Here is a 25454-nt window from a genome sequence, read left to right on the forward strand (position 1 = left end):
ACTACTACACACACACACACACACACACACACACACACACACACACACACACACACACATCCTGCTACTCAAATAATCAACGCTCCACTTCGGCGCAGGTGCACCGATGCAAGGCGGAATGTTGCAATTTTCAAAAATTAAGCCGTAAGCCGGAGAGACTTGTTTTTATATCCTACGTCCCTACGGCTCGCTAGAAGCTCGTATATCTTACCCGAGAAAAATTGTACACCATGTTAAGTTGAAAGACAAGACAGATTTCGTACTCTTCGTTTATCAATTCTCGCACGTGTAATAATTGACTGTTGCTTACGTCACCGTAAACAGCACTTCGGGGTAACGAAGGACATAATGAATATTGTTAAATATGGAATATCGCATAGAGGATCACTGGCGATGACGACGGTTGTTGATGGACGGCTGAGATATTTGCGTATACGCTACTGCGAGTCTTGTCTATTTTAATTATCATCGAGCGCTGCAGGCCAGCCCGATAAGCATTTACCCGTGTGGTAGAGAGCCGTGCACGACGGTTCGATGAATGCGTCGATAGCGGCAAAATGCGGGCGCGTTCTCGGGTACCATATACGGGCGACGCTATGCATTCACTATGATATTCTATGAAGCTGCTGTGACGATGCATGAAGTTTGACCCGCGCGCCGCACGCACGAAGGTATAGGCTTGTTATGATGTAATGCAACAACGTAAAGGCTCGCAACGCGTGATGGAACGATGAGGCATAGTTAATGGCGGTGAATGATACAACGGAATGGTAACGACGCAATGTCGAGATTTAATCAGATTCTAAATTAGGAACTCGCGACGACGAGTTTCCGCCTGCCCTCGATTTCGCTTCGTCGGTTTCACGAATTATCGACACTTCGCATTGAGATGTAAAAAGTTGCAGTGAGAATAAATAATGAGATGCAACATTGCGACACTGTCGAGCTATTCACACTAGAGCTAAACAAGAGTAGCACAATTCTTTTATTCATTAATGTCGACAACTGATTCCTTTCTATCGCCATTTTTTTTTAGATCAAATTGATTTATCCAATAAACGGTCAATGATTCTTTAATATAATTAGTTTTAAGTTTCTACACTTATTGTTAGATCCAACAAGAAATTAGAGATGAGATATCATTTATATAACTTTTGATTGGCTCATTTGATCTGTCATATTTCTGGATGATGTTTAATTAAAGTAAAATAAGACGCATGGAGATATATTATTCTAACTTCAGCAGTTAATTCGCCATACTGAGGATATTTCGGTGTCCAATCTCGAAAATCTCTACGAAGAAGAGAAAAAAGAACCATCGATGTATAGCATTGAACGAAATATAGAATTGAAACTATCTTGGTCGTTATTATTAGTCATGTAATCAAAAGCTATGAGATACTTATTGTTAATAAATTTTACTTACGCATAAGTTGATACATTTGTGTTAAAAGTTATTTTTACATTAAATATATAAAATCATATTTATTAATTTTATACTATATTTAATTTGATAACCGCTTTATGCAAGGTTAACACGTATAGGATAGGTCATAATACAGTTATTCACTTGAAAGAATACACTATTGTTTCCCTTCTACTTAAACCAAATTCGCCGTACAGAACAATAGTAGAGAGTTCTATGCCCATTTATTTCTCTTCTTTATTGTTAAATTCATAATGTCAAATTATATACTCAATTTGAGTTATTTTTAATTATTTCTATATAGGTCACTGCTGTTGTTCAATATGTCGTTAATTTATCTAAAACAATGGAGTAAACAATTTAATTCAAGAAAATATATTAAATTTGACTCAAATTTAGTTTATTATTTACTAAATGCATACGTTAATATAGATGTTTACGTTGAAACTAACTACAGAAATGGATTGATTTATATTTTGACATAGAAATTAAAAATAATAAAATGTTGTAATTCATGAGATTGGATTGACATTGCTTTTTTAATATCTAACAATGTTCCAGAACTGTCAAGATAAAAAAAAACAAAAAAATTTCGCTACATACTCCATCCACTGTATGTTGATGGAAAAACCTAGATTAGGTCATAGCAGTTGTTTGCGCTACTCTTATTAATATCTAAAGCAGAGTTGGAAAAAATCTGGATTTTTAAAAAAAAAACTCAATCCATTGGGTTTTATTGAAGTTTTTAAAGGGTTTTTTAAATAAAATTGATTATTTGATATTTTTTTCATGTAATATTTAATTTACGTTGTATTTATCATTATTTAATTAACATATTCAAATAAAATTAATTATAGATAAATTGTAAAAATATTATAGTGATAAATTTTTTAAATGTAAAAAAAACTTCTATATAATGAAAACTCAACAAAAATAGAAAATAAGAAATGTCAACATTTTAATAGTAATCTAGAAAATATTACAAAAATTGTAATATTACAAATATTTAAAATAAATGATTATCAAGGTTGTGAATATAAGATACTATACACATTTTTTCAAAAATTTGAAAAATTTTGCCAGTTGAAGATCATTTAAAAAAAATCTATAAATAGATTTCTTTTTAATATTATAAATAATGAAAAAAATTTCTAACCAATAATAAAGACATCATTTTAATAATTTAATATGATAAGTATTTTAAAATAATGTAGACATTTTTTATACATAGAAATTGAAATTGAGCTTAATTGAAAAATATCTACATTATTTATGAATTTTTATTATTATTCTACTTAGATACACATTGTATAAATTCAAAAGCTGAAGTTTTCTTTCAGTCACATTGTCTGAATTTTCAATATTCAGAATATTTGAATTTTTAGCCATAGTTGTATTCTACTCACATTTCTCTGAATTTCTAGCTATAGTTGTCTGAATATTTCTAATTTTAATGTCTGAACATTTAAACATTTTTATCTGAATTTCTACTATTTCTAACCGCTAAAAATTCAGACAAAAATATGGCAAGCCGTTTTACTTTTTAATAGCATAAAAAAACTTTAGTCTAATGTTAAATTCTTAAAAAATAATTGTCTTAAAAAAATTATGATTTTTCATAATGAATTAAAATTACATAATAATATACTTACTTAATATATAATTACATAATAATATTTCCATGAATTAAAATTATGTCAAAGCATAATAGAAATTCAGAATTTTTATTATGTCGCGACATAATAATAATTTGAATTAAAATTACTATATGTCATAATTTTAATTCATGGAAATATGTTACGACATAATTTTAATTCATTATTAAAAATCGTAATTTTTTTTAAGACCATTATTTTTTATGAATTTAACATTAGATTAAATTTCTTTTATACTATTAAAAAGTAAAACGGCTATATACAGGGTATAAAAAATCCCAGACTCCTTAAAAATATTTTGAAAAAATAAGCATTTTTGAGAAAAATGTTTCAGACAAAAAGTTATAATTTAAAAAAATCTATGATCACATTCGTTTGATATTGGGTGGCGTCGCTAAGATCAGACGGATATGATTAGTAGATCTTTTTAAAACCTACAACTTTTTTTTGAAACATTTTTTCTTGAAAATGTATACTTTTCAAGATATTTAAATTTAAGGAGTCCGAGACTTTTTGTACACTCTGTATGTATTAAAATTGGTATAATATAATGTTAACATTATATCAGTCCAATTAGTTTAATATACTTATATTTATTAAATATTTATAATACGTTTCTTTTATGTGTTGCCGATTAAAAAATTTATTTTTCTTATACAAAATTCCAATAAAATCCAAAAAACCCATAAATTTTCGGTTTCTTAAGTAAAACCCAAAAAAAATCCCCTGGATTTTTTTGGATAAAATAATAATTTTAATTTAAATTAAAATTGCACTTAATTTGCACTGTAGAGTAGTATTCGTCTTCACTGCGTTCTTCACGCGAATCGCATTTAAGTTAGGCCGGAATTTAATTTAAGTTAGACTACGCATTGAAGATTGAGATTGAAGACTGAAGATTGAAATTAGATGAGAGGACAAAGAAATTTTTAGCTCCTATTGTTTTGATTGGTCGAATTTCAATCTTTCAATCTTCAATGCGTAGTCTGATTCCGGCTTTATGCTTGGCAAGACGCCGCAGTGTCGTACACAGGTGTAGCACGTGCGCAAATTCAAGAAGTATACTTCCGCGATACGAATACTCGGTAATTTTATCACGACACGACGGTCAGAACTCGGTAATTTTACCACGGCGTTTACGCAACGTAATGGACGCAAAGAGAGATTCTCTATCGATGCGTTGCGAGCAAATGGCTCGGAATGCATCCTAATTCATGGGTGTTTCAACGATCCGCGGAAACTCGTGTTTAATAATTCTCGCGAACCGTCTGATTTAAGCACTGCCAACTTCATCGCAGCTGCATCGATGGTGCGCTACGCGGTCGCAGTGAAATGTAATATCAGATACGAAGATGGATAGCGAGTCAGTATTCATGCACGTTAGTCTTCACATACATTAATAACGCGGTCGTTATTGCATATATAAGATGAACATGATTGGACGGCAGTCGATACGAGAGCGATTCTGCATTCGAATTGTATCTCCGCATTTTCTTTCAAGTACAGTTCATTATTTTTTTAATCTCTTCAGTGTAGTATGCATGCGGATTGATGAGAGAATTTAAAGAAAAAAAATATAACGAGGAGAAAATATTAAATTCGTTACATTCAGTATTTATCTCGATCTTCACAGCTTATGCACATGCAGGATGCATGTTTTCTTGCTGGATTGATTGCGTTCTAGTAAATTAATAAAATTGCACAACGTATAATTTCTAGTAGGTAATTTATTAAAATAAAAGCAAGAAGCAAGAAAATATGTATCGTGTGCCGCTGAAGATCGAGATAAATATTGAATTTATCGAAACAATATTTTTTCATTGTATCCGCTGGCTTTAGAGAGCAGTGAGAGAAAAGTATTTAGTATTTGTGACTATAATTACATGATAAAATAATTACGATTAGGAATTTCTATTTTTACAATTATTGTTGCTATATGTTGGTAATAATAATTACAATCTGTTCAATAAAAGCATGACCGACATAATTTTCGAAACATTTTTCGTGTCTTACTATTTTGACAAATTTTCAATGGTATTTGTTTTATATTGCTTTTTCAGCTGCTTTATAAACGCCTACTTTTTGGCAGCTGCTTCCTGCGACATTTCCGGTCCTTTATGTGATGCAAGAAAAACAGTTCCGAATTTTGTATTAAATATTTTGTATTAAATTTTGTATTAATCTTCTTTACAAGTCAAATAATAAATAAGTCTCTCTATAAAATATGATCAAATAAAGGAAGAACTTCTCTACTCTACTCATTTAAATTTCTTGATGTAACGATTCCTATAAATAAAAATTTTCCCGATTACACTTTTATTAGACAGACTATGTTGTAAAATTGGTGAAAAGCATGCTTTTAAGATAAATAATTATCGACAATAATTGATGAAGATTAGATAACTTATTAATATTTAGTATTGATTGTGTATTATGTGTATTTTTTCCATTTTTTATAATAAATATCTAGTTTAAAAGTTACATCATGCTTATTGAACGGATGGATATATTTATAATTCTACATAAATATATAGTTGATACTGAAAATATCTAAATTATAATTAAATTTTTTAATTACTATTTTTTTTCTCAGTGAACAATGAGAAACACTTCAAGATATTCAAATCTCTCTCATTTTTTTATAGTATATATTTTATAGTAATTTAAAATCAAGTTAAATAAATGTATTAATGAGTTTTCTCTACACTTCTTATGTAGTTTTTATATATAACAATATTATTGTAACATAAACAAATTATATTTTATAGAGATGTAAATAAAATTCGAATATCGTATTTTTTAAATCAAGAAAAATAAATACAACTCCAATTTTGACGGAAAAAACCACGATTCTAAATCAATATTGACAGAGTAAAGACATTATCGCCGACTCATCGGCGGAGTGCCAATCCATAATGCATAAGTCGAGTCTTTCGCAACGAAACATTTCCACCAAAAGCTACATTCGTAGGTTGCTACACGTTTCGCGAGTCATGCCTTACGAAAATACGGCGTGAAATCTGACACGATTTTGCAAAATGTACGAATTCAGTCACCTAGATTCTAGTGTCGCAAAAAATTCGCAAAAATTCAAAACTGCGAGGAATTTACGCTGTTCGCTTTTGTGTGCTTCAGACTACCCATTGCATTCAGATACCTTATGCAAGTTTTTTTTTCTATTCGATATCACTCGACAGAAAACATCAGATGAAAACGAAACGAATAAGGAAAGAAGAAAGCGAAATCAGATGAAGCGGATCGGACAAAACAAATCGCAAGCAAACAAGTCATTCCTTGGCGCAGAAATCCACGATTGCTGCCAGGCATCTCTCACTGCACGCTTTTCGCAGCGACGAAATCTAATTCCGGCTTAGCATTACCTACGTGAAACGAATATAGCGGTCGCCGTGACATAGTAAACTCTCTAGTGGCGGTAAAACGCAACGGTCAATTCATCACGACGGCGGCGACTTAATTAAACTAAGGCGTTCAATTAATTAATTCGCCGCGTTTAACTGATCCGGTACATGCGCACATAAAATATACGCTAAGAAAAAAAGAATAATCACGATAGGGAAGTTTTTATCATCCAGCGATAGGGACGAAATAAAACACTTTTATCGAAATCGAGGCGCCGACGTGACCGTGGGTTGATAAAATCCGTTCGTTTGTTCGCGCGGAAGCGAGTTACCGCATGCGCGTCCAAATACCGACCGAAGGGTTTAAAGCCTGATGCCAACACACATGGCACGTGGCAGTGCATGATGCGTGAAATCGAACACACTGATTTCGCAAGAAAACCGTGACAGACGCCAAAGAACCGTCTTGATGATCGAGTTACATTAGAAGAGTCACTGAATGCGAACATAAAAATTTTAAAGTAAAATAAAGAAAAAAATTGTATTAGATTGAAACAGAAGTAGCACTTCTGTTTCATAGCACTATTTCATTTATATCATGTCTATATATTTTTTTAATTTGACAATTATACCAATCGATAGAGCAAAGTTTCAACTTTAAAAATCTGATTTTTTTTATTTCAATGATTTTTAAAGAAAAAATTTTTAGAGAAAAAATACTTTTATTTAATCCATGATAACTCAGTAACAAAAACATCTTAGGAATATTTTGAAAAACGATTTTGTAGGGAAAACTTTAAGCTTTCACATTAGACAATTTTTTTAAAGCAAGTTACAGGCCTAACAAATGAAAAAAAAGATTCTCCATTTTGTTCAACTCGTAGTTTTTTATAATGTAAAAGTTATCAAACACAAAAACTCAAAAGACATAGATCTTTCGAAAGTAGAGAGTTTAAGCTATAAAATCCTTTTCTTAAATTAAATTTTATTCATTTTTAATGAAGTTGCATGAATTTTGAAGTTCGTAGCGCTACAAACGTATATTCCAATCCAATATACTTTTTGCACAAAGAAAATTTCTGACGAACTAATTCAACTAATCGTCTTTTTATGTATACATTTAACAAATATTTTCACATATTCACAATTCACTTAATCCGATTATTGATTATTACTGATCAAATCAAATCTCAAATTGCGAATCAAGAGCTATTAAAAAGAAAGAAAAAGAATCTTTGACGATCGAAATCGCACGATATCGGAATCACTATGTTTAGAATTATCAAATGTCCTACTTTTCCCAAACATGTACCTCTTTTAAAACGTTCGGGAATATCCAGCCAGATTTTCAGGGTGTATTCTTTTTAATACTCATTATGGAAGAGAACTAAGACTGAAAGTTATAAATCGTACATGAAATATAATACAGCATAAGCTGATCATTATTATGTATATATGTATATGTATATGTATGATAAAATATTCGAAAATTATTAAGTTTCTTACATAAAGTTTTATTATTGTTACTATCTATTTTTATCGTTCTTGAGATTTTGAAATATTCTTTTTGTTCTATTTTGGAGTTTATATTATTTTGTATATTACAATTTAACCTGAAATGCTACTTTTGAATTCTGATGTTTTATTTTTGTACTACTTTTTAATCAGGAATATTTACTCAATTTATCTAAGTTAGGTTAGGTTAGGTTAAGTTAGGTTAGGTCTGATAACCCTAACTGTCATTGAAGTATATACATTGCTATGACTTTTTATTATCTCAGCGTATTTATTTCGGCAAGCAAAAGAATTAAATTCTAAGCGATCAAAATTCAATAATTTTTCGGAGAGGGTCAGCAAACAAATAATACGAATTTGCGTCAATCGTATTACGCGTCAACGAACACTCGGCAAATATACAATTCTTTTGAATGTGCAAATTTGTTTTTATTTAGCATCCTCACAATGCAATTTTAAAATCAGCAGCTGTTGAAATCGGAATACTGAATCAGACGCAGAACGAGTCTTCCATCAAACGCGATCAATAAAGCATTATATTTTATGCAGAACAGTGCAAAAACAGATCATGCGAGAGTGAAACTTTTAGCGGAACAGTATTATATTTCCTTTGTACACAATTTCATTTCTTTCTTGTTTCTATAAAATATTTTTTTAAACCGATTTTGTACATAAGATGCTTTAATAAAAAGGGTTAACTCTCCGGAACTAACGTCGAAATCTGTTATGCTACTCACGCTAAAACTATACAACTCATTTAATTTATGTTAATTAAAAAGCACTAATTAATTTCAAGAAATCAAAATGACATAAGTCATATAGAAAAGAATGGATGCTAAAACTGAATTGTTCCAACTTTCGATAAACTTCAGTGCTCACTTTCTTACTTTTTTTTGTTTTTTATTCTTTAATGTCCATTTCTATCAATATAAACTTTGATCTCGGTTTAATTTGCTCTTTCTAATTCTCAGAACTAGATGAAATAAAAAGTTAAACCGATATTAAAATTAATCTATTGATAAAGAAACCATCATTATCATTACTCTTTTATTCTTTTCTTTATTCATAAAATAAATTATCCATAGATAAATGATCTCATAGTTTATCTGAAGATGAAATAACGCTTCCATAACCAGTCTTAAATAATAAATACATTTAATAAGAATAATTCAAATTTTCAGATGTAACACAAAAAAATTTAATTGTTTGACATTTTTGACAAAGAAATTTATAATAAGAGATCTATAACTGAGTGCGTCCTATTCTGCTAGACCTATTCTCAGCACCGAAGGATTAAATACCGAGTTTTCTCCTATATAAATATATATATCTCTCATCGCGTACGTTATCGGGCTAAGAATCGAACAAATGCATGTAGGGCTAAATCTATACGAGCGAAGTAATCCGAGAAGTCAGAATACAGGTAGAAAACCCCCTAGACCCGAATTTATCCTGAAAACATTGCGGTTTTACGGCGCTCCGCGCACTCTATCCGCGTTGAAATATAAGTAGAGCCGCGTTATGGAAGCGGCGTATTCGCGCACGGCCTGGCAAAAGGACGCCAGCGGGCGTGTAAATGTACATACGCGCTTTGGATACGTATTGGATACTGTTGCGCGATGTAATCGAATATTACTCATAAAATACGGCGCGCGTGAAAGCCGAGCGGGGTACGCTGGCTTTCATAAACATGGCTAAAAGCTCCGGGAGGCTCGTCGCCCGGGAACTGTGCACAACGTTCCACGTAAATACACCTCGCTACGTATATCTCATGACATGTACATACGCAACTTCGATTTCTGCGAGACAGTGCGGGACGACCTCGGGAGACGAGAACCCAGAAAAAAAGTCTACGCGCTCGCAGCGATCGAAAACGATCATTGGTAGTATTGATATCTCGATACATCGTGCTTCGCGTTTAGCAATACTCCGCGGTTTTACTTTCAACGACAATTTGATTCTCAAACTGTTTACTGATATTTTGTTAAAAAATTCCTTAAAAATTCTCGAATTTTTTCCAGGTATCAAAATTTCAGAGAAAATTAGATTAAATTACTTTAAATACGAAGCGCCACTACGGTCTGAATTTAAAAAAACTGTAATAAACTTATTGCGAAAAATATTGCCTCGAAGCAATATTTTTTAAATTTGGAAAATTTGGAGGGATTATTAATATTTTAGATTGATTGCGTTGAAAGTCCAACAAGCATATCGGCACGCAATTATCATTTCTGAAATTAATTCATTTATATGAATATATATATATAATAATTCAATATCTTAATTCAGACTTAGTGGCGCTTCGTATTAAAATAATGTATTTAACATAAAAACGGTCTTGTTTTCAATCTTATTGAAAATTAGATAATTTTTTAAATGCAACTTTGAAATAAAGTGGAGTGTAAACAACGCAAACAAACCATGTATTGGGAATTAGAAGATAAGAATTTCACAAACTGTAGCTATCATTTTGTGTAATTGGAATTACGAAACCTATAATTCTTTTCTGCTAACAATAAATATTGTCTTATATTTGTATTGTCTTATATTGTTATTCAGTTTTTTTAATAAAAATTTGCAAGACAAAAATGTACGTAAATATACATGGATATGTATGTCATATTTATTGCTAACCGATTGTTAACATTTTGCATTATCAAGAAAAAAATAATGAAAAAAACAATGTTTTCAGAAAGAGAGATAAGAATATAAAATTTCTCTGAATATCGATAAAAATTCCTAAAAACTTTCTAGTAAAAAAGAAATTCCCTAAAAATTCCAGGTTTTTCAATTCTTCCATTCTCTAAAACTCAGGGTAAATCTCATTCTAAAGAGTCAAATCTCTTCAAGATTGAAAATTAAGTCACTCTTTTTCAAGACTCGCTTAATTTCTTTAGAATGAGATTCCATTCTAAAAAATTTAGAGAGTAAACATTTTACATTGTCGTTACGCAACTTTTTAATCTTATATAAAGGATATGGTAATTGGCACACAAAAGAACTTAAGTAATAAAATGTAAGTAAATTGGCCAAACACAATGGAAACTATAAAACTGTAATCATACTAGTGATTGTGCAATGTTGATTCACAATTACTTTTTAATTAAATTTTTTTTGACAATTATTTTTTAACCAGAACAGAAAGTAGTCATTAATTGCTTTGCCTCTAATTATAGCGCGCTCAACAAACTCAACAGTTGAGTGAGCGTCTGCTGCTATTAGTATACTCTTCTAGATTTCCAATTGGATGATCTAAATTCTAAAAGAATACACCAACAGGCACTCACTCAACTATTAAATCTGCTGAACGCATCTAATCAGAGCAAAGCAAACAATGACTGATTTTCTTTCTGATTGGTTAAAAAATAATTAATCATAAATATCATTTCTCTGTCAGTGCAATCGTTAATTACGCTTAAGGCTATAACGTAAGCATGAATACAACATGTTAATATTTTACCGCTTACGTTTTTTTGTATGTCATTTAATATCTATGCAATAACAATATAACGATACTGATACTGCCTTAAGAATTACAGAATCGGAGTACTAACTCACATTCACTTCGCTCATTGAAAAACGATCGAAAGAAGAGGACCGCATATATGGAAAAAGAGATTTTTGTAAAAGAGCTAAAACGATCAAGTTATATTGCAATATCGAAGACTAAAGAACTTTGATGTTGCTCAATTAATTTTCAATATAATGATAATAAATTAGATTTTTTTTCCTTTTTCATTCATCTCGTCAAACTGCACGCGATAACATCACACGGACAGCCGGAATACGAGAGCTGTACATGTACTCTTGCAAAAACAAAGCTAGGAAAGAGAGAGAGAGAGAGAGAGAGAGAGAGAGAGAGAAAAGAATAATGCACACAATAAAGAAAAATTCATACCTATGTTATCATCGCTCTTTCTCTCTCCTTCAATAATCTATCTTGCTCCACATACAACCGCAAATCAATGCATTCTCCGCCCCCTCCTCTCTAACTCTCTCTTTCTCTCCTCTTCAATACAATATAACATTCCGATACATACCAAGTCTCTACAGACTACACCCTTCTCTCTTCCTTGTCTATGTATACATTCGTGCGAGCATTCAGCCGAGAACTGTCATTCTCACTTCTTTCCTCTCTTCCCTTTTCTCTCTCATTCCTTCTCCCTTCCTCTCTCGCAGATATTATTCGGAGACAAAGTTCAACAAAATTTATTAATCATCTAAATCTAGCGTGTCATTCTTACCCGTTCATACTGCCGTCAGCTCCCAGCGTCGACGAACCGGCGCGTTTCCCAGGTCGGCGGGCGCGAGGTTAGGTCGGCCGCCAGCACGTCGGATGCCGCACGTCGCTAGGTCGCCGCTCAGCACGGCTGCGTGTCAGACGGGTTGAGGAGCGCGCCGCGAGAAAACAACAGGTTGCATGCACCACCGCCGTCCCCGCCGTCGTCTCGTACCTCGTACGCCGCGAGATATGGCGGACGACGTGTATCGACGAGAGCGAGCGCGCGTTGTAGACGGGTGGACGACAGACGCGACAGGCACGAAACCGCGAACCACGAACCGCGATGGTGACGATGACGAGAGCCAGCCGGACGACGGCGCGCGAGGAAAAAGCGAGACAAATTATGGGATGACGTGACGCGACGTGACGCGGCGCGACGCGACGCGATATGATCGCTGACGAGCGCGATGCAGCGGCGCCGTGCGGTGCTCGTCACACGCGCTCCATTTCGCCTCTTCACCCCACCCCCTTCTAGCGTTTCTTCTTTCTCCACAGATGCGTTCCTTCTCTCTCTCTCTCTCTCTCTCTCTCTCTCTCTCTCTCTCTCTGTCACTCACTCACTCACTCATTCTCTCTCTTTCTCTTTCTCTCTCATACACTCCGTCGACTCGCCGCGTGCGAGACGGCGATGTGACAAGTCACACTCGCGCGACTCCTCGTCAGTTACCGCGACGTAGACGACGAATTCGGACTGTACTCACGATATATTATACCCGCGAGGATACCCGTCGAGATATACGTTGACGATACACCGCCGGCACGCCCGGGGACGTGGAGGGGAAAATCTACTATCGTAACAACGCGACGTGAAAAGCAGACTCCGGAGCCGAACAAATACCACGCGCTGACCGCTTTTCGGCTGCGCCGCGCCGGCCGCGAAGTGCATCGTCGCGTCCGACGCGCGTCACTTTCGCGCAGCGTGCCGCCATCTTGCGGCGCTGACGCGCGTTCCACGTCTCAAATCCAATGTAGAATTGTACACTGCAGTGCATTAATTCACTGAGTCATAGTAGTGGCCCGATTTATCGACATTTATTTTCTACTCAAATACTAATAACAGAAAAACTGCAAGAGATAAAAATCATTTATTTTCTTCTCATTCAGAACTCTAAGAATTTTTTCAGAATTTTTTAGCAACTTTTTAATATTGCATTTTTTTATTTTCGATAAGTCGGGCTACTACTATGACCCAGCGAATTAATGCACTGCACTGATTAATGTATCGCATGTTTCAAAATTATGACTGGTATTCACATCATAATTATATTCCCAGCAAATGAGAATGGATTGAAATGAATTGAAATAGATTCAGATTTTCAGAAATATTGATTCACAAATGTTAAAATGAATGTTTTTCAATCCTGCATGCATTTTTATTCATTTATAGGAATTGCATCTCTATGTCTTTCAATCTACAAATAATATTAGCTTTTTCTGTGCATTGTGAATACTTTTCAATTCAAAATTTTGAATAGGAAATACAGTTTTTCAATGGCATCCAGTTGAATCTAATTAAATCCAATTGAATCCAAAAAAAAAAAATTCGCTATTTAAAATACGCATTCGGATAGAAAAAAATTTCAATCCATTTTAATTCATTTTAATTCTCGTTTCCTGGATTAAGTAATATCTTAAAATATTAGGAAGTTTTTGCTATATCGTTTATCCAGTGAACGCTAAGGTTATCATCTTCTTCTTAACAACTAATTAAAAAAAGAGTAATGTGATTTTATTTCATCATACCTGGATCTATGTTCGCAAAAACTCTACTAATACAGCTCTGTGAACGGTATTCATAGACTGCATTTTAAACCGTAATTACTGTTTTAAAGTATTTTATGATATGGCTCTTATTTTTTTATTTACATCTTAAAACGATTTTAAATATAAAAAACGACCTATGAACAGGACTTGCGACAGAATTTTTACTATATGTAAAAATTTAAAAAGATTTGTATAAACTTACTTGTATAAACAACAAATAATGTTGTTAGTTACATTAAGTTAAATATTTTCATGTAAACAATACAAGCAATGTATATAAATTATTAGAAATTGGATAGCGCAATACAGAAAGAAGTAATTAAGTTTTATGATTGTTAATATATCTGCAAACTTTAGTATTGTTAAATAAAAATATATTCTTAAGCGAGATTGAAACTTTAGAGCTACTCTAGTGCAACGATAATAAACATAGTTGACACGTAAAATATAGTTTACATAGTTTTATGTAATATATGTATAGATTATTATATTTTAAACATAAATGCATGCAACTCAGATCCAAAAATTTAATATTATTTATTGTTGCACTAAACTGAAATTTTCTCTCTTGCTTTTATCAAACTCACATGCCTAGTTTACTTTAAGTTAAAAAAATGTATATCAGTTTATAAAAAAATTAAAAAATAAATCTTGTGTTTTATTTTTGCATCAAACCACATTAGAATTTTCTTTCTTATGCCAAATATCAAACTATAGTACATCTATTTCACTTTAATATTCAATATAATTAGCCAAATTAATATTGAAAATTATTTATTATTTTAAATATTAAAAGCACTGAACAACAGTATTTTTAATACCCAAATTAAGCATAATCATTATCTTCCAGTATTAAATTTCTATGAGAAATGCGCGACACAGCAAAATTAAAATATGACAAAAATTGAACAGAGAGATAGACTGCAAATCGATTTTTATTTCATTATACAGATCGCTTATTTTTAAATAATAAATAATAACAAGAAGGAGCTAGATTCTTATATATTTCAAATTCTTAGAACATACATACTCTGATGTTGACATTGAATTTAACTAAATTGCATGATTTCTTTAATAATTTACAAATGTTATTATCAAATTTAGTTCTGATAAAAGAAAAAGTGAAGTGGAATAGTTGTAATTATAATGCTCGTTTTTATTTTTGCAAGCTTGTTTAAGAAGAAATCCACTTTATCCGCAGCCGATGAACTCTTATAGAAATTTTTGTTAAAATAAATAATAAATAAAACATTGTTTATATTTTTTTTTGCATTAAGATTTCAATGAGATACTATCAAAAAAAATCAACATTTCTAGATAAAGTTTAATTTTTAATTAAGTGAGCTTAAAGATAATTAAAATATTGATTAGTTGTTAATAAAATTGCAATAATGAACTCTTGCAGTCTCATAAATATAATATACATATACGAAATTTTACATATATGTATTAATTGAGATAATCATACGTAATATCATAAGTTGGTTTACAAGAAGCAAATAGAAAACTACAACGAAGATTACTTTTAAAAATACATTATCAAATATGAATATAAAAAAATAATAAGTTTAGATACAGAAATACAAAAATTTTTTTCTACTACTCATTGAAGATAAAAGTTTGCTAATGGCAATTTGAAAACGTTATAAATGATAATGATGAATTACAAAAAAATACGCACCGTCTACTAACGCCATCTTGGAAAATCGCGAGCAAGATAAAATTCACTTACAGTGAATTCAATTGAATAAACTAGTTCAGCAGATTAATGCATATCAAAACTGCTGATTTAATCTGCATGTGTAAAAGTAAAATGCAAATATTTTAAATTATATAATATAGAGCTTATTTTATACTTAACAGCATAATAAGCATTTAGACTCTTTATTAATTTCAGTTTCTTTTGCATTAAATTAATGAGATTAAAATCATCCTAGATAGAAAATACAAAAAAGAAAATACAAAAAAAGAGAAAATACAAAAAAATGTGGTATTATATGGTATTATATACTCCATTTATATTTTATGATTCAGTAACTTGATTAATAACCAATAATAAATACTAGTTATTATGTATTGACATATCATCATAGTGCATCATAGCGTAATAAACTACTGAACTAATAATTTTATAAATAATCGCTAGAATTTGTTTAATAATGAGAAATTAAGAGATTTTCTGATCATACTTCCTCCGTCAATTATTTTCTAATTCTTATCTTATTCAAAAGAAATCCATAATTATGTTTTAACTAATTTAAAATTATTTTAATGTAATCAAAATCCCCTCAGGTTGATTTAAATTAAAAAAAAAACATCTGAAATTGCGTATCGGAGAAGGTATGAAAAATCATGTTAAAATCATGTTATTTGTCTATCCATGCATATCTACATATAATATCTATCAAACAAGTATTTCAACAGATTAACTGTTATAACAACTTCATTATCATTTTTTGCGACGGCAAATTGTTAACAAAGACCTATCTTATTCATTCGATATCTTCTAGAAGATCCCCACTCGAAATATTCGAGTTACTTTGTTATGGATGTGCGAATACTCGAAAATACGGATCGAGTCCCGAATGTTCGGATACTCACACAGAAAGGTAAGGCAATAAAACATAAGTAATAAGCGAATTAACCAATCACAATAGAGATCGTAAGGCCGAATCCAATGTTACGTTTCTCTTATCTACTGCTTACGCCATACTGCCTTAGTTTTTGCCTTACGTTATTGTCATGGGTTTTACTTTTCACTTTATCGATTCTATTCAATGAACCGTTTTAGATCAGGGTATCATAATTAAGGAGAATTTACAGAAAGTAGACAGAGATCGTGAAACAATAACGTTATAGCAAATCAAAATATTAATTTGCCCATTGCTTATGTCTTACTGATACAAAATTATTTACAGTTTTTTAAATGTTTTTTATAATAGTATAAAGTTATGTTATTAATATGTTATTTATATTTTTCTAAGATGCTTATATTACATAAAAAATTATTAAAATTGTTTATCAGTTTAATGTGATATTATAATATTATTCTCTCCTGTTTATGAGTGCGTTTTAAGATTAAAAAAGATTTAGACGCGGATTTGCAGAATTGGATGTGTACATAATAAATTCACATTAGAGTATATACTTTAAATATATTTACTAAGCCCTAACTCTGCTTCGCGATAAAAAAAATAGGATTTATTTTCTCTTAATTGATTTATTTCTTACTGCTTAAATTTTTGTATCTGTTTAAAATACGGTAAAAAAATATTTCACTTGTTCTTGAAAGATATCGTGTTTAAATTTTTCAATTTCAGTTTCTTGTATTGAAATCATTCTTGAGAAAGTAGATATTTTCTAATTCTCATATTTATTTATTTAAAAGAAGTCCACACTTACATTTAAAATTATTTTAGTGCAATCGAAATTACCTCAGATTGATTTAAAAAAAAAGAAAATACCAGTAAGACTTGTATTCATATGTACATTTGTCATCTAAAAAATTTTTCGAATCGTCGATTAGCTACAAGATAGAGAAATTTGAGAACTTCTTTGTCTTACAGCCAATTAATATACGCTTGAAAAATTTTTCGTGAGACAAACGTAATATTAAGCTAAAAGAAGCAATAAATCAAATCGATTAGACAAAATTGATTGATCAAATTTAATGCTTAAGATTCATCACATAAAGTCAGCCGATCATGATCTTTCAAGTCGATCAACACTTTCCCACTCGGCACCGCTGCGTAATAATTGAACGCCTCATTGATATGATTCAGACCGAAGATTGCCGAGACTCGAGGACGAATTGCGCATTCCGACTTATAATCCAACACATGCTGCATGGTCTCTCTACAGGAAAAAGTCATCTAACGTCATCTTCTGCTCGATCAATTATATTGGTTTGAAACAAAAGTACATAGCACTACGCATTTCAAAATCCAAGCAGCTGTAGCTTCGTTAAAAATAAACGAAATTTAAATTTTAAAAAATCCAATATACAAAAAGTATACAAGCCAACGTTGATTCTTATTGCGAATATCTTTTTTAATGTTGTTTATTTATTAACAAAATGTAATAAAATTTCTAAATTTCTCAATCATACCGTAATTATCAAGTGCGTTAATTGTTCACAGACCTACATCAAAAGATGTCAACAAAAGACAGAGGATCATACAAGGAGTCGTGTTGCAGCAGGACCTTCACAGTATAATCCTTCGTCTTTTATGGATATGTTTTAAATTAGATCTGTGAACAATTAACGCACTTATAATATAATAGTTACTCCCTAAATCTGAATCAGTGAATAATCACTGATATCAGTGCCAAGTATGCCACTGGTAATCAGTGAATCAGATGTGAGATTCCTGATCTAACTAATCTTTATTATATAATCTAACTAACCTTATTTTAATGCATAAATTTAATGAATATGGTATTGGAAGATTAACGTGCAAATATCAGTATTTTATATAATGCTCAAACATCTTCCTCTTTTAGTTAAATTTCACTGATTACCCAGTGAAAGTATGTTATTGAATAATTAATGACTATCCACTGATTCAGATTTAAAGAGTATTATTATTACTCTCGGTGGCTTCTTTCCGAGAGGGGAACGAATGTATGAAATACTTATAGTTTTAGCGAGAATCGAATCCAGGATTTCTAGCATTGCAGATCAGTGCGCTGTCTACTCTGTTAGCCACACTCTCTGTATACAACCAGCATGCGCATCACAGGCATATAAGAGAAGTCACTATGCTCGGACACGAGCAACATATTAACATGTCAATCTTGCCGAGTTCTCTTTAAGTCTTCTACAATGTGCTTTTTGTTTCTTGTTTCTTATTTTTTACTTTTTGCTTTTAACTCCTTTGCAACTCTGTTTTATCAACAATTGTATTTCTTACTATGTATTTCTTGTTTCTTTTGAAGTCTGTTAACTCTTATCTCAGGCGATATAAAACAAAAAACTGAATAAGAAGCAAAAAGACAAGATGTAAAAAATAGTAAAAAGCAAAAAACTGGAAACAAAAAGCACATTGTAGAACAGACTTTAATGCCACTAGATGGTAAAACATTTATAAGTTACATATATTCAAAAAAATCTGTGATACTATATACAAAGTAATTTTTAAATGACACTCTGTTCGATAATCATGCTGCGATACGATCTCTGTATGTCCCTGTCTTTTATAGACATCTTTTAAATTAAGTCTGTGAACAATTAAAGCACTTAATAATTATTATTAATTACGGTATGATTGAGAAATTTAGATTTTATTATAGTTTGTTATGAATAAACAATATTAAGATATTCGCAATAAGAACCAACATTAGCTTGCATGCTTTTTTGTATATTGAATTGATTAACTCTAGAAACCATTACTTAGTTGTTATTATTATTATTTTAAATTTAAAAAAAGTTTTAAAGTTTAAAATCTCAAGTTTTGAAAGGTAACTAACTGACGTTCAAATTCCTGTAAGTTCGATCATTTTTACACATAGAAAACTACGAGCTAGATAAAATAGGATATTTTCTTCTCACTTTGTTGCTCAAAAAATTTGCAAACTTTTTATCATTCATAAAAACTTATAATTTTCCTAAGATTTTTTGTTACTTTGTTATCATAGATTAAATAAAAGAAACATTTTGATTTTGGTCGCTCATAATAATACAATATTATAATAAAAATCACACGCGTAATTCAAAAATATATTCTTTGCTTTATTGAATGGTATAATTCCCAAAATTTTTTTGAAACATGTACTCTCTAAATCTGAATCAGTGGATAATCAGTGAATGAGTATGCTATTGATAATCAATGAATTAAATATGAGATCCCTAACCTAGCTAATTTTTATTATGTGATCTAATTAACTTTGTTTTAGTGCTTAAATTCAATGAATATGGAATTGAAAGATTGAAATTAATGTATGCAAATATCAGTATTTTAGTTATATAATGCTCAAACATTCTTTCTTTTTTAGTTGAACTTCACTGATTATCGAAGTATGCCACTTGGTAATTAGTGACTATCCACTGATTCAGATTTAGAGAGTACATAATTATGATACAAATAAAATAACGCTCTGAATTTTTATTTCAATCCGAGCGACCATTTTCCTGGTAAACAAAATTTCCATAATATTTTAAAGAATTTATCATATTTTGAATTTAAAAGATTTTTGGAAAAATATTTCCAACTTTTTCAAATTTTATAAATTTTCTTCAGAATCTTATAAATCTTATATTTCAGAATTCACAAAATGCAATTCAATAAATGCAAAATTCTAAAAAAGTGTAGACTTTCTCAGTATTTCTGAAAGTGTTCCAATTCGTATAAAAAAATTTTAAATATTCTAAAAAGTTATAAAATTATATAAAAGCGAAAGCTGCTATTAAAAGTGGAAAGTTAAAAAGGCTGAAGTAAATGAGCAAAAACATACATATCAAATTAACATACATATCAAATTAATGAAACACACATATATATATATATATAATATAGAGTGTCTCAAAATAATCGCCTGGACCAAAATATTTCATAGGCAGGTAGATCGGACTAAACTAAGTTGAAAAGTCCTATTTTGCAATTTCGCAATAGTTAACGAGATATTAATTACTAAAAATTGCCAAAAATTGGTCTTCAATAATTTTTTAGTCAAATACTATTAACTTTACAGAAAAAATTGCAAGAGGCAAACATTATTTATTTTTTTCTCATAAAACTCATGAACTTTTTCAAAATTTTTTCAGAATTTTTTAATCTCGTACTTTCTTATGTTGATAAAAATAAGAAAATGCAGTACTAAAAAGTTGATAAAAAAATTCTGAAAAAATTTTTAAAGCTTTAGAGAAGAAAATTAACAATTTGTCTCTTGTAATTTTTCTGTAAAGTTAATAGTATTTGAATAAAAAAATGATTGAAGATTTTTAACAATTTTTACTAATTAATATCTTGTTAACTATTACGAAATGCAAAACGGTAGAGGACTTTTCAATTCAGTTTAATCCGCTCTACCTGTCCAAATTAAATATTTGACGATTTTTTGGAATACGCTGTGCGTGTGTGTATATATATATATATATATATATATATAATAAAGCCGTAAATCTTCAATTGTATTTGTTGGAATTTTTATAGGAGAGCTTCGTTGAACCGAAACATATTCGTTCAACTTTATTAAATTGACGAAACTTGCAAATTTGGATATGTATATAAATTCACTCTGAAATACTTAAGCATCAAGATCCGTTCTTTGACCGAAAATAGATTTATTCCTTTTAATTGATTTATTAAGTTGTGTACACATATTTTGATTAATTTTGTTTTTACTTTGACCTTTTTAGCCTTACACTTATTATAAAATTATAAAATTATAAAAATTATAAAAATTATAAAGATATAAAAATTTTTAAAAACTCTGAAATATATATATAAATTTTGAAAAATTATACGGAAGATTCAAAGAAAAATTATCGTCAGAATTAGTTCTTAAAAAACAATATTGACCTGTATACCAATGTATCGGCAATTTTGTAATGCTCTGCGGCGACTGCAAACATCATGCAGTTGATTGGCACAAAGGAAAAATCGAGACATCGTTTATTTCGCGCACTACCGAGGACAGCAATCAGACCATCGTGTTCCAAGCTGAAAAAGAAGATACACGAAAATACACGATTTTTTTTGGATAAGTCTTAACATCTAGTGGTCTACTTTCCACGTCTCTTTCAATTTCCATTTTTACAACCGCGACTTTTGCCACCTCGACTACTGATAAAAAAAACCTCGTAATCTAATTTTGTAACATGATACATATGATTTCACCATTTAACAACGTTCTGAAAGCATGGATCGCCTTCAGTCTCGATCATTACACGCACTTCTTCCTTTCCGCTGATTCTCTTCAACTTGTATGGTAGACAACGTTCATTTCTACATATTACCGTCGCGCCGAGATCCGCGCATATCTGAACTCTTCTTGCATCGTCACATATAACTATCGGCTATAAAAAATAAAAAATGCAAAATTTCGACTGTTTTGTGTAATTATCTACAAAGTAGAATATCTATCATGGAACATGTCGGAATGAATTCCATTTTCCCTAGAAAACACAAAAGAAATCTAGGGAATAATTGAATAATTCCGATTAAAATCTATTCCGACTTGTTCCATGATAGGTGCCCAAAAGTAATTAATAACAAAAACAAAAACAAAAACATGTCGAGATTTTTATAATTAATGCTATCATATTATTAACGCTGTCAAAAAAATAAATAAAAAAGTAATTAAAACAAATATCTCGAGATCTTGAGATACACAGAAAAACGATTTTGCTGAAATATCTAAAAATTTAGCTAGATATAGATAATAATTTTATTAGACTATTAAAATAATTATGTATGTATAAAAAACTTAAACATATATTGCATAAAACTTGTAGCAACATTGTTACAACGTTTGCAATATGTTACTGCAATATAGTTGAAACATCGCAATATTGCTTAATAATCTATGCTACACCTTGATCAAAAAGTTCCCAGAATTACCACCAGATGATGCTCTGAGTCAGCTGATTTGAATTCTGTTTTTTTGGTTAGGTTGCCACATCTATCATTGACATTTTCCATCAAATTTTATCACCATAGCTTGATTTGTAAAAGTTACGCCGTCTTGAGTACATCTACCTCTGCATGTATTTTCGATTTTGGATTTGTGGGCAAACAACTCGTGGATTTTGCACCATGATAACGCACCGTCGCACAGTACCATCATTATCCGTGAATTTTTGACCAAGAACGAAACGAATACCATTCAACAGTCGAATTCACCTGATATGGTTCCCTACGATTTTTTTCTGTTCGATTGAGTCAAAAAACCATTACGGGGAACGCGTTTTAACAGCCAAAAGAAGGTAATGGAAAAATCGAAGACGGCTCTGATGGCCGACAATAGAGTTCCAGAAATATTTCGAGAGCTGGATCAAGCGCTGGCATAAGTGCGCAGTCGATGGGGAAAGGGGACAATATCACTTTTGATGAATAAAACTTGTATTTTGAATTTTCTGAATGAATTCCGGGAACTTTTTGATCAAGGTAGTATACACTAACTGTGAAAATTTCTAATTAAAAATAGATGAATCAGAAGAAAGATGAACGAAGATTTTGATCATATTAATCAAAATTTTGGTCATCTCAATTATCATTATAATAGATTAAACCAGAAAATTTTGATTTGTTTATTTTTTACCAGAATTCCAATTAATGCAACTAAAATTTTCTAATATAGATAATGTTGCAAAAAATATTGATGTTCTCTTCTTTCAAGCAACTAGCTTGAGCGTCCTATATAATTATTTTGATAGTTCATTACTGAAAAAAAAAATTACTGGTTGAAAATGAGTGAATCAGTGAATTCTGATCATATGAATTCGAATTCTGGTTATCATAATTGGACATCTGATTATTTCGACTAGAATATAGATTTAACTAAAATTCTATTTATTTCATCATTTTTTTCTACTAGAATTAATGCAATTAGACTCTTTTTCTAATGAACAAAATTACTTTCAGATCTGTATTTATCTAAATTTTTAAGTGTTTCGACAAAATCGTGTATGCGTAGGAGTTTGATTTCATTTTATTGCATTAATAAAAACAGATATATTTTCAAAAAGAAATGCAGTGCGGTTTTCATTTTTTTTCTTCATTATTTACTTATCTCTTTATAAAGATAAAGAGATTGAGACGAATACCTTCGCTCCAAAGACTCGTATGGCGAGATCGATGACAGCGAGAGCAGAACGCGAGTGTTTCGCGTTAACGAGGAGGCACTCGTTTCTTTGGATACGTGCTCGACGGCCAATCGCCAATAACGCCGAGAAATAATCGTCTGCGACGGCCGCCGCGTTTTTCAGAGACACCCGTCTCATTAATTTAAACACGTCCTAACGTTTATCCAATTCAATTATTTTCTCAGCGGGACCGACTCCGACGGAATGTGGCGCGCATGAAGAAAGTTGGCGTGCGCAAACCGACGGCGTTGGTATTATATTTACAAATTACGATCTCGCAGCGTATCCGCGAGCGGATCTGAAGCATACAAATTAAGACGTCTCTCCTCTTCAGGATAGAATGCCCTACTCTGTAATGAGCCAGACAGCTCTCGGCCAGACCGCCGCAGACGGGATAATTATGCACGACGACTTCCTCGCCCATCTGATAACCTGTCTGCTCGTGTGCCAATCTACCCATTTCCAGGATCGTGCCAGACACCTCAAAACCAAGGACCATGGTCGACTTCGGAGTACTGCGATGTTTGCCGCACCAGAAGAGTACGTCGCTTCCGGTGAGTCCGCAGAAGTGTACGTCCACGCGAACCTTTCAACGAATCTCTCGCGAATTTTGCGCAGAAGAAAAGGACGGCGATAAATGGCCGATCAATGAACGAGGGAGCGAGCGGAGAAAGTGTCTATTGCTCGCTGAATTTCAGCCCGGCGACTTTTAACCTTCGTGCTCGGATCGCGAATCGATCCTTAAGTGAAAGCGAAATTTTCACAAGGCGAAGATACAAGCTACGATGCCTTATGAAATTCCTTGATTAGACCGCGATAGCGACGTTACTACGCGTAGCGCGGCGTTAAAGTTCACCAAGAGACCAGCGTTTACTTCGCCAGTATGACTTAATAAGTGCGCGGTAGAAATTACTGTGTGGAAAACAGGAAGAAGCGATCAATTCGTGATGAGACAGGGAAAAAGCCGCTGGATCCGAGTTAAGACTTTTGCGTTCTCATACATTCACTACTACTATCTCAGATTATGATACAAGAAGCAAAAAAATATATAATAAAAATTCTTGCAAAATATAGAAATATGTTTCAATAAAACAACAATCACAGGCACTTACAATCACGGGCATACTCAGGATTTTAGTCGGAGATGGAAAAAAAAAAGCCAAAACTTTATATCTTCACATAAAATTATTAAAATACTTACAAAATCTTTGAAGATTTTCAACGAATTTTCTTATGAATAACAATGTGAGCGACAAATTGGATAATAAACATTTAAATTTCCATTGTTTGTACGCTCATGCTCCAAACTTTTTTTTTGTTTTGTTAAGAATATTTTAATATATTTTAGCTGTATAATATTAACTAAAAGTATCAATCAAAAAAATTAATACTAGCTAATATAAAAAAAAATTTGTCATAAATATGCTGTATGAAACTGCCAACTGCAAAAAACAAAACAGATTATTTAGCTTTTAATAGTTTATCCATTTTATGCAGTGCAATTACCACATCTTGTCACTGTATTTTGTTACAAGTTTAAATAAATAACTTTTAAACAAGTAAATGGATTCTGAAATTTGTTGTACGAAGTGAAATTTTACATAAATATTTATTAAAATTTTATATATATAAATATATATAAATATAT

General features: G+C 31.4%; 1 long non-coding RNA gene across 1 annotated transcript in view; it reads right to left on the bottom strand.

Moving 5' to 3' along the window:
* The window catches only part of LOC105620071, a 49695-nt gene extending 37400 nt beyond the window's left edge, over positions 1-12295 (bottom strand). Inside the window, exon 1 of the long non-coding RNA XR_001046492.1 lies at positions 12200-12295. This is a non-coding gene — a long non-coding RNA (uncharacterized LOC105620071). The remainder of the gene's footprint in view (positions 1-12199) is intronic.
* Between the last annotated feature and the right edge of the window lie 13159 nt (positions 12296-25454).

Source organism: Atta cephalotes, assembly GCF_000143395.1.
Source record: "Atta cephalotes unplaced genomic scaffold scaffold00024, whole genome shotgun sequence".
NCBI lineage: Eukaryota > Metazoa > Arthropoda > Insecta > Hymenoptera > Formicidae > Atta > Atta cephalotes.